The 11474-nt window shown below is 38.6% G+C and overlaps 1 pseudogene; it reads left to right on the top strand.

The window, feature by feature from the left end:
* Positions 1-1997: 1997 nt before the first annotated feature.
* Positions 1998-2603, top strand: LOC122750265 (annotated as a pseudogene).
* Positions 2604-11474: the final 8871 nt, after the last annotated feature.

Raw genomic sequence — 11474 nt, forward strand, 5'->3', positions numbered from 1 at the left:
CTTATTCATTATAGTTACTTAGCTAAGTTAAGATTAGTGTGATAGGAATGAACTGCAGATTCATCATAGAACAGTTTACCTTGTAAATTTTGCCAAGAAATCTTATGAAGCCTGACAGATTGCTGCATTACATTCAGAGATGCTTTGTTTTGTGTACTTTGTGACTGATTCTAGATTGAAGCCATTTGAAAAAAAATTGTTTTCAGTGCAGATTGCTTTCATCTAGGAGCAAGCTTCACTGGGAGAGATATTTTGGACACTAAACTAATAGTCTTAATTTTCTTCCTTATCTTTCCACTCGAGAAGGTAGTTGCAACACCCTTCTTGTTAAGCTTTCATCAGCTTGATTTCCACTATATAAGCAAGGGGAAAAAAGGGAAAAGAATATGCACCAGGAACGTTAATGGCTTGCTATAAACCTTAGGAAGGCAGAAAATAGAGCAAAGCTTTGTCATGCATGTTGTGAGACCCCTTGAAGTATTATAACCCCTTATCAGCTATAATGCTTGGATGCGATGGGATGAGAAATGAATCTGAAACTCCAACCTTGGAAGTGGTTACTGTGCATCCTGTTAATATGTGCTGTATTTAAGCCATTGGAGAAATACTGTATATATTGTAGAGAACCTTTAAATAGAATGCAGGTTTTTATCTGGATAGAGTTATGATTATTTTTTTTCTTCTCTATGAGTGACTAGTTAGTGTTCTTAATAAAAATGTAGTTGATAAGTTGTCTCCCAAAAAGTTGCTTGACTTTTGTCTGTGAATTTGGGCCCGTTAATAAAGGTTGAGAGAGAACGTCACTTATAGCCACAGAGAGTAATGTGCCCTTTGCTGAAGAACATGTATTTAGTATCAATTCTGGAACTAAGAGACATTTGAGATCATCAATTCTGATGCTTTCACTTCATAGAGGTTTTTTATTTATTTGTTTGTTTTAGTCATTTTCAGTCATATCCAATTCTTCATGATGCCTTTTGGGGTTTTCTTGGCAAAGATATTGGAAAAGTTTGTCACTTCCTTTTCCAGCTCAATTTAAAGATGAGGAAACTGGGGCAAACAGGGTGAAATTACTTTGCCCAGAGTCACACAGCTAGTAAGTTTCTGAGACTGAATTTGAACACAGGCATATGAGTCTTCATGATTCCAAGCACTGTGCCACCTAGCTGCCCTTTATAAAGAAGAATACTAAAACCCAGAGAAATAAAGTAATTTGCCTAAGATTGCACTGCTCTTACAAGAAACAAGACTAAAACCTTCCAAGTCTAGACCTCTTTCCAATAAACCATATTGCCTCCCCTACATAGAGGCACTGAAAATGTATCCTTATGTTTAATGTGATTGTACATATATAACCTGTATCAGATTGCTTGCTGTCTTGGGGAGGGGGGAGGATATGGAGGGAAGGAGAAAAAATTGGAACTAGAAATCTTATAAAAACAAATGTTGAAAATGCATCCTAAGAAGTCTTTTAAAAATCTATATTTAAGGAGCAGCTAGGTGGCACAGTGGATAGAGCACTGGCCCTGGATTCAGGAGGACCTGAGTTCAAATTCAGCCTCTGACACTTGACATTTAACTAGCTGTGGGACCCTGGGTAAGTCACTTAACCCTCATTGCCCCATCCAAAAAAAAAAACTTTACTGTATTTTCTAGTGGAGGCAGTATGTTATTATAATGGAAATCAGACTGGCTTTGGAGTTAAAAGGCCTGGGTTCAAATCCCAGCTCTGCCTCTTACTATCCCTACAACATTTAGAAGCTTACTTCCCTTCCAAGTCTCAGTTTCCTCAACTATTAAATGGGGGGCTTATACTAAATTATTTAAATGGATTTTTCCACTTCTAAATCTATGATTCTCTTTTTAAATGCCATTTTGAACTATTTTGTGTTATAATGAAAGATGCAAGCTACTTCGGAAAGAATTTATATCAGAGGTAAATTATAGAAGCAGCAAGGCTGCTAGAGAGTTATTAAGAGGGCATTATGGGAGCGCCCATGAAGACCCACAGGACCCTGAGTCGCTTCCTTGGCAGCGTCCTATACAACGGACCGGGCCGCTACGTGCAGCAACTCAACGCCTCAGCCTCAGGGTCAGCTGCGACTCTCCTTCGTCCCCCGGAGCCAGGTTGGGGCTGTGCGCCTTCCCCTCTCCCCTAGCTAGACTTGGGAAAGGGCTTCAGTCGGGGAGGCCCCTGGGGGCAGGAGGGTTCGTTAGCGCCCTGACCCACGCGTGCGTTTTCCCTACGCCCTCAGGGAGTTTGTGGAGCAGTATGTGACGGACTTCGCGCAGAGGAACCCGGGGTTTGCGATCCGCATGAGGGCGAAGAAATCTCAGGCGCCCAGCTGGTGGCGGAGTATCTGAACGGCTCCGCCCAGATCGCTGCGCTGATCCAGAAACTCGCCGACCAGTCGGGCCTGGACATGATCCGAATTCGGAAGCCCTACCACACGCACCACCCCAGTATCCAGGGGCAGTGGCACCCCTTTACCAACAGCCCCCCCCCAGCTGGGCACGGGCCCCGACCGTCAGCCCCAATAAAACCTATTTATTCCCACGAAAAAAAGGGGGGCATTATAATTAAATTATCAGGAAATACTTAAGTAGCATTTAGCAATTTGGGGCATGGTAGATGCTTTTCTTTTTAAGAGAGACTAAAAAGATACCTAATCTTCATTCAATGGAATTAACTGTGTTGTTTTCCAAGTAACAACAGAATTCTGTTGCTATATCTGAATTGACTTCTTTTCATTCCTTGATCCTAAAGAGTTAGATGGAACTATGACTGAACTTCCTGATAAATGATGGTTGAAGACTTCACTAAGCAATCCTTGAAATCATCACTTCTCAAATGTTTATCCCAAGGATCCCTTTACACACTTAAAAATTATGGAAGACCACAAAGAGCTTTTTATGTATATGGGTTTATATCTATGAATATTTCTATTTTAGAAATTTAAACTGAGAAATTTTTAAATTTTACTTATTTATTCTTTTTAAAATAATAAGAAATCCAATGTATGTTAGCATAAGTAACATATTTTTATGGAAAATAACTGTTTTAAAAGCAACAACAGATCAGTAAGGAAAATGGCACTGTTTTACAGATTTTTTCCAAATCTCTAATGTCTGGCTTAATAGACAATAGCTGAATTGTATCTGTTTCTGTATTCAGTCTGTTAGGATATATGTTGTTTTGATTCAAGTATATGAGGAAAATAAAGGTATTCTAATACATAATACCAGTATTATTATGAAAATAGTGCTGACAGCACAGATGCCCCATAAGAATCTTGAGGACCCACATTTTTCCATGGACCATGTTTTGAGAATTGATGCTTTAAATACTTTAAATATATTCCAACTGTGACTGAGGCAAAGAAAATACAAGACTGACAAAAGAAAATGGAAAGACTTCTGATGTCAAGTTGGCCTAAGGCCTAAGAGTGACAATTTTGAAACAGTTTTGTAAATAATCATAAAAGTTTTCCACAAGGAGAAAGACTTCCCACCTCAACTGCTCTGGAGTATATGGCGGCTTTATGAAGAGAACAGCACCTTGAGAGAGTTTCTTCTACCCTAATTAAATCTCTCACACCCAACCACATCAAGGCCTCTTCTCTGCTATCCATAGAAAGCTTCCCTGCTGTTGATCTATGACTCTAAACCAGCAGGAGGATTATTAAGGGATTAATTGATTAATCAAAAAATATATTACTTTGTAAAAAAATTACTTTGTGCTAAGCACTAGAGATAATATACAGAACAAGTGAGACAGGCTATGTTCTTAAGGAGTTCACACCCTAATAGGGAGAAACAGCACATATATGAAGGTTCATCTACCCTCCTTATGTATTAAGCTGGACCTGTTATCTATTATAAACTATGACCCTAGTCGCATTAGTCAATCTGTGGCTTGTCAGTTGAATTTTTCTAGATTTGCAAAAAAAATCAAAACCCCAAATATTTTTAACTGGATAGATCCCTTAAAAATGCAAGGGGTCAAGATGGGAAAAAGAGAAGAGTGTGGCTAGTGCTGGAGTTATGAGTTAGAAGAGAACTGAGTGGTCATGGTATTAGAGGTATTTTATGAACAAAGAGCAGGGTTTGGTATTAGAAGGCAGAGAGAGAGAGAGAGGTAGAAATCCCATAGTCTGTGATCATGTAAGTGAATTTCAGAGTTCATGAACATTGAGATGGTACATTTATGGGTGACAGCAAGATTAAGGGTGTGACTATCTCTGTGTGTAGCTAAAGGGAGAAGGAGGAATAAATAAGGGAGTGGAAATGAGTTAGTTGATGAACTGGGAGGTTAGGGTGTTTGAAAGAGTATCAATATGTATGCTGAAGTACCTTAGTACAAGGGCAGGAATTGGGGAGGAGAGAAAGATTGTCGAGCTAAGCAGTGAATTCATTGAGGCACAAATGGGTTGTTACATGCCAAGTGAAATGAAATGTACTTATGCTAGATTTTTCTATCTCCTCTATCCTTCCCTTATTTTATTATTTTTTTTGCATGGCAATGAGGATTAAGTGACTTGCCCAGGGTCACACAGCTAGTAGGTGTCAAGTGTCTGAGGCCAGATTTGAACTCAGGTCCTCCTGAATCCAGGGCCAGTGCTTTATCTACTGTGCCACCTAGCTGCCCACCAGTCAAGAACTCTTGAGGTTAGAAAGGAGTCTTAGAGATCCCAGGAAGAGGCATCTCATCCATGAGCTACTTAGGGCTATTCCTTGACACCCAAGGTATAACATGCAGCCCTTTCTCTTTTTCTAAAGAGGGATGTGTATTTAGATTAATGTCCAAATTTAGATATTTAAATGCAAATAAATGTTATAAAGATTTCCTTTGTTATAAATATTTGCTTTAGTAAATGTGCAATTTGAGTTTGAGACCATCAATACAGCTCCAGCCAACCTTTCCTGGTTTGTTATACATCCCTCCCCTTGATGCCATGCTAGGTTCCAGTCAAATTTATTGTTGTTCTTTAGCCCCAAATCCCACAATGCACTTCTTCCTTGCCTCCTCCTCTTAGAATCTCCAGCTTCTTTCAAAGCTGAGCTGAAGGGCTATCTCCTGCATGAGGTCTTACCTAATCTATGTCCAGCCTTCTTGGTGTTTGTGCCTTCCCTAAACTCCAAATTGCCTTTCACTTATTTCATATATACTTACATGTATTTTCTCTGATAAATGGCACATCTTTGAAGGTAGGGACATCTTCATTTTTGTCATTGTATCTCTTACAACAAGCACAGTACCTTGTATATGGTAGATGCCTAATAAAAACTCTTATTGATTCAACCTCTACCTAAAGTATGAATGACATGCCTAAGATATTGATCCAAACCTGTTCTTTAGAAAGTTTCTTCCATTTAATCAATGCATGAACATTCTTGCCTGCTTATACCTCCAGTGTTCACTGATACTACTATCTAAAATCGTACCACTGATCTTAAGGCACTGGAAGCATGTTAAAGCCCCTGAGAGATATAAAACTTTAGCTGGCATCAATCCTTTGTGAAGAGAACAAACTGACTAGTTGGTTCCTCTACCTCTCCAAGCACAGGAGGCTTTTTTTAGTGTTTTTATTTTCTAAATAATATTTTATTTTTTCCAATTACGTGTAAAACCATTTTAATGCATTTTTTTAAATTTTGAGTTCCAAATTCTCTCCCTTTTTTCCTCCCCTTCTCCCTTCCTGAGATGGCAAGCAATTTGATATAGATTATATATGTGCAATCATGCAAAACACATTTCCATATTAGTCATGTTTTGAAAAAAATACAAAAAAACAAAGTGAAAAAATAGTATGCTTCAATCTGCATTCAGACTCCATCAGTTCTTTTTCTGGAGGTGAATAGCATTTTTCATCATAAGTCCTTTGGAATCGTCTTAGATCATCATATTGCTGAGAATAGCAAAGTTATTCACAGTTGATCATCAAACAATATTGCTGTTACTATCTACAATGTTCTGATTCTGCTCACTTCACTTTGCCTCAGTTCATGTATGTCTTTCCATGTTTCTTCTGAGAGCATCATGCTCCTCATTTCTCATAGCACAATAGTATTCCATCACAATCATATACAACAATGTATTCAGTCATTACTCAACCGATAGGCATCCTTTCAATTTCCAATTCTTGGCCAGAAGCCTTTCTTGATCTTCCTTAATTCTAGAGCCTTCCCTCTGTTTATTAATATAGCTTATCTGTAGTTGTTTGCATGCATAATAATAATAATAATAATAATAAATAATAATACCTAACTCTCAGGGTTGTTGTGAGGATCAAACAAGATGATATTTTTAAACAACAGTTAGTATAATGCCTACCACATAATAGGTACTACCAAAGTATTTAATCTTTTCCTCTTTCCTTCCCTGCTTTTTCCTCCATTAGACTGTGAGCTACTTGAGGGAAGGGATTGTCTTTTCTCTCCTTTTTGTATACCCAGTTTATCACAATACCTGGAACAAAATAGGTACTTAATAAGTATTTATTGGGGCAGCTAGGTGACACAGTGGTTAGAGTGCCTGGCATGAAGGCAAGAGGACCTGAGTTCAAATGTGACCTCAGATATTTACTAGCTGTGTGACCCTGAGTAAGTCATTTAATCCAGTTTGCCTCAGTTTTTCATCTGTAAAATGAGCTGGAGAAGGAAATGATAAACTACTCTAGTATCTTTGCCAAGAAAACCCTAAATGGGGTTATGGAGAATTAGACAGAGTGAAACAACTCAACAACAGCAAAAACAAAATATTTATTGACTGACTCACAATAATGATAGAGCCATGGAAACAGGGAATTACCATTCTATAATGGCTTTCTCCCCTAAATATCACATATCAACTCTGTAATGCATATATTATATAATATTTTATATTGTGGGTATTTTTACTATATACTTCTTCTAGTCTATAACTTCCATGAAAGCAAGAGCAGTTGTCTTGGCTAAACTTCATAAAAACCCAGTACCCAGAACCATTGGTTTGCACCTAGTAGTTACTCTAAAAATGTTTGTTGAATGTTGAATGAATGAAAGGAGTGAATTGGCACCCAAATGGGTGGAGGTAGAGATGGGAGATGGGTTGATAAAGGATTCCACTATTGGAGAAAAGGAACCTATAATTAGAGACTTGACTCATGGTCAAGCCTAGGTTCAGGTTTGCTGAAGAGCCTCATGAAATATAATTTACTGCTCACCCACCTACCAAAAGTTTCAGTATGTACAAAATGGAATGAAATTCATCAACAGAGTATTTCTGCCAATGGCCAAGGACAAAAATAATAAGAAAAAATAGAGGAAGGTAGAAAACATTACAGCAATAGCCAACACTTACAATATTCTTTAAGGTCTTCAAAGTGCTTTGCATAAATTATCTCATTTGAGCTTTCAACACACCTATTAGCAGAGAGAAGAAAGGGGAGGGAATAAACATTTATTTTTTTAATGTAATAAACATTTTTATTTATAGTTATGGGTTCCAAATTTTATCCCTCATTCCCTCCCTTCCCTTCCCCCTCCCTGATGCAGCAAGCAATCAGATATAGGTTATACAAGTATGATTATGTAAAACACTACCATATTTGTCATTTTGTACAAGAAAACTGGATTAAAAGAAAAAATGAAAGTGAAAATAGCATGTTTCAGTCTGTTCCATCAATATCAGTTCTTTCTTTGGAGGCGGATAGTATGTTTCATCAATAGTCCTTTGAGATTGTCTTGGATCATTGTATTGCTGAGAATAGTCAAGTCATTCACAGTTCTTTATCAAACAATATTGCTGTTGGGGGCAGCTAGGTAGTACAGTGGATAAAGCACCAACCCTGGATTCAGGAGGACCCAAGTTCAAATTTGGCCTCAGACACTTGACACTTACCAGCTGTGTGACCCTGGGCAAGTCACTTAACCCTCATTGCCCCACAAAAAAAAAGAAAGAAAAATCACAATATTGCTGTCTCTGTGCACAATGTTCTCTTGGTTCTAGTCACTTCACTAATATATCATTTCGTATGTGTCTTTTCAGGCCTTTCTGAAGTCATCCTGCTTGTCATTTCTTATAACACAATAATATTCCATCACCATCATATACTACAGTTTGTTAAGCAGCTATATTTCAGAGACTATGCTAAGCACATACATACATATAATTTTATCCTCACAACAACTCTGGGAGGTGCATGCTATTATTATCCCCATTTTAAAGTTGAGGAAACCAAGGCAGATGAAGATTAAATGATTTGCCCAGAGTCCAACAGCTAGTAAGTCAATTTTGAACTAGAAATCAAATTTGAACTTAGCTCTTCCTAACTCCAAGCACAGCATTCTTTCCACTGTGCCACCTAGGCAAGTGTATTTATCATCTGCAGTTTACAAATAAGGTAAGAGAGGTTAAGAGGCTTGCCCAGGGTCACAGGGTCATAGGCCCTGAGACACTCCAAATTCAACACCCCATTTGCTGTGTCATTCTGCCTCACCAAACAAAAGCTACACAATAAAGAAAATAGTCAAGCTAGTTAAATAAATACCCAATAGTTAAATCCTAAACCCTATCCCTGAGAATTTTATTCTGTTTTCCTTAGGATTTAGACCATGTAAATGGCCTCGGTGTGCAGATTTGAAGCAGGAAGCAGGTCAGGCTAAATTCCTGTGATGACTCACTTGAAAGAAAGATGATAAAACTCAATTTCTGATCCTCAACTATCAAACACTTTTTTTTTAAATTACAAGATGCTTCACATAGATCCTCAAATGCCTAGTACAGTAGGGTGGAAAGAGCATTAAAATTTGGACTCAGAGGTCCTGAGTTCAAATCCTTTGTCCTTTTTTTCTGTATAATCTTAGACAAGTCACTTAACCTTTTTGAGAGAAAACCAATTTCCTCATCTGGAAAATCTTTGATCTATATGTGCTTACAATAGCCTCATCAAGGGTAGGCTGTACTGAAAAAGAACATAGGATATGAAGGTAACTAGAAACTGGATATTCTGTATTCTAGCCAACTAGCTGGTTTATAAACCTCTTAGATTATTGTATTTTAAGTGAGAGCAGGAAAAGTGAATTGCAATCCCAAGCTCTTCCATTAACTGCTGTGTGACCTTGTGTTAGGCACTATCTCCCTGAGATGGAGTTTTCTCAACCCAAAAGTGAAAGGGTTAGACTAGAATGATCGCTAAGATTTCTAAAGAGTCTATAATGCATTATTATGGGGAATTTAGAACTTGAAGTTGGCCTGAGTAACAGAGCAACCCCAAAACAGAAAACTCCTACCCACCCATATTGCTGGTTTCTAGCTTATTTTGGTCAAAACAAAACGTCAGCTCTTGCCTAATTGTACATTAGTCCAACCCTAGAGCTTCCCAACAAAATTTTATGAGTGGCTATAAGTGAGTCACCCCCAAAACACTGTAGGGGAATATGATTGGGAGGAAGAGAGAGAAAACATTTGTGACTGAACAATACAGTACACTTGTAAAGATTTGTCTCATGACAACTCTATCAGACAGCAGGATTTTCACCAACCATAGCTATGTGATATGATTGCAGGGAGCATTGGGAGCCCAAAGAATAAAGAAATAGTGCTGTAAACCAGATTTTTCATTTTTATGGAAAGTCTATTTAGCTCACCGTCTGATTCATTTCAGAAATGTTATCATGGTCATCATTTGGAAATATTCTCTTGGATGTAACACTGGAATAGGCAGTTAGTTTGAAGAGATCCTTTTTTTCTTATGGGTTAAACTAGAATTAGGAACTTTTGTACCTGAATAAAGTATTACAAATCAAGAAGTAGAAAAAAATTTATCCCCAATGGGAGAGAGCTCACCTTGGTCCATTGTTCAGTAAATAAAAGTACCTACTATGTGGCAGGCACTGTGCTGAGCACAAATAAGAAAAAGAAAGACAGCTCCTACCCTCAAGGAGGTTACAATCTAAATGGGAAGAAAAAACAGAAAATGGAGCTGAAAAGATGTGGGAGGGTGGAGAGAAGAAAAAGAAATCTGCGAAAGAGGGTACCCTGCAGGGCATAAAGGAGGCCCATCCAAGGAGTGTAATTAGTAAGAGATAAAGAATAGCCTGGGAGCCCTTTGGAAGCTCTGGGAGTCGTCTTTGCTCTGCCCTCCCAGGACTCCAATCCAATCCAAGGATGAAAGGCACAGAGGGTACTGGTAAGGTGTGAGCAATAACAACAATGATAATTAATAATAATAGCTAACATTTCTATACTCACAAATACTATGTGCCAGGAACTGTGTTAAGCACTTTACAACCATTATCTCATTCGGTCCTCACAACAATCCTGAGAGGTAAATGTTATTATCCCCATTTTACATTTGGAGAAACTGAGGCAAGCAGAGGTTAAGTGGCTTCCCTAGGATTACAAGGCTAGTGTTTAAGGCCAGATTTGAATTCAAATCTTCCTCACTCTAAGCTCAGTGCTCTATCCATCATACCACTTAGCTAACCCAGTAAAGTCAATGGTGATGAATCTTCCTAGGAGCATGATCATGGAAGACTCAAGTCCAAGGAGTACAGTTCGTGGGATAACTTTCTAGTTAAATTAATTATTTTTACCGGAGTTAATTTCTGTTGTTTCTGCACTTTGGAAGGATGACAAGTGTAGTTAAGATTTGCCTTCTAAATTCAGTGCCCTGAGGCAAAGCTCTGATTGCCTTTTTCTGAGAATAGCTCTGAACCTAAAATGAGGCAAGATGCCTAGAAATTGTATTAACAGAGGCAAGAAGTCAGAACAATCTTCACTGCAGAACCAGCTCCCCATCAGAAGATGTCTATTTCTTACAAGTCTTTTTTTTTCAGGGCAATGGGGGTTAAATAGCTTGCCCAGGGTCACACAGCAAGTAAGTTCAAGTGTCTGAGGCAGGATTTGAACTCAGGTTCTTCTGAATCCAGGACCAGTGCTTTATGCACTGTGCCACCTAGTTGCCCCGCAATTTCTTCCAAGTCTTAGGTTACCTCCCTTCAAAAACCATCAGCTGATTCTCCCCAAACCCATCTCCCCAGTAAAATTCAAACAAGTGAAATCTCTTCCCATTTTTCCTCAAAACACTCACCCACATGCATTCCAACTTCTGTGTCCTTTACCTTCCTTGGAAATCCCTCATTCCCTTCCCACCTGTTAGTCTGCAAGACCTTACTCTCCCTCTCTGAGCTTTCCTAAATTGAAGCAGTATTAAGTGATGGGCTGAATTGCCACTTTCTGACCTGAGTAGATAAATTACAATTGACTGGGTGATCACAGGACCAGACCTAGCTAATCATAGGACTGTGACCTCTAGTCATACCCTGTTCTCTGACACTCACAGACATTTGTAACAGCTGGACCTTCCTAACAGTGCTCAGGAGCAGAGTTATAGGCTCCCTGCCACTTCAGAAGCTAACAAGCATCTAGGCCTGATTTTGTTGTTCAGTAATTTCAGTCATGTCCGACTCTTTGAGACCTCATTTGGGGG

The sequence above is a fragment of the Dromiciops gliroides genome, chromosome 1, assembly GCF_019393635.1.
Source record: "Dromiciops gliroides isolate mDroGli1 chromosome 1, mDroGli1.pri, whole genome shotgun sequence".
In the NCBI taxonomy this organism is placed as follows: Eukaryota; Metazoa; Chordata; class Mammalia; order Microbiotheria; family Microbiotheriidae; genus Dromiciops; species Dromiciops gliroides.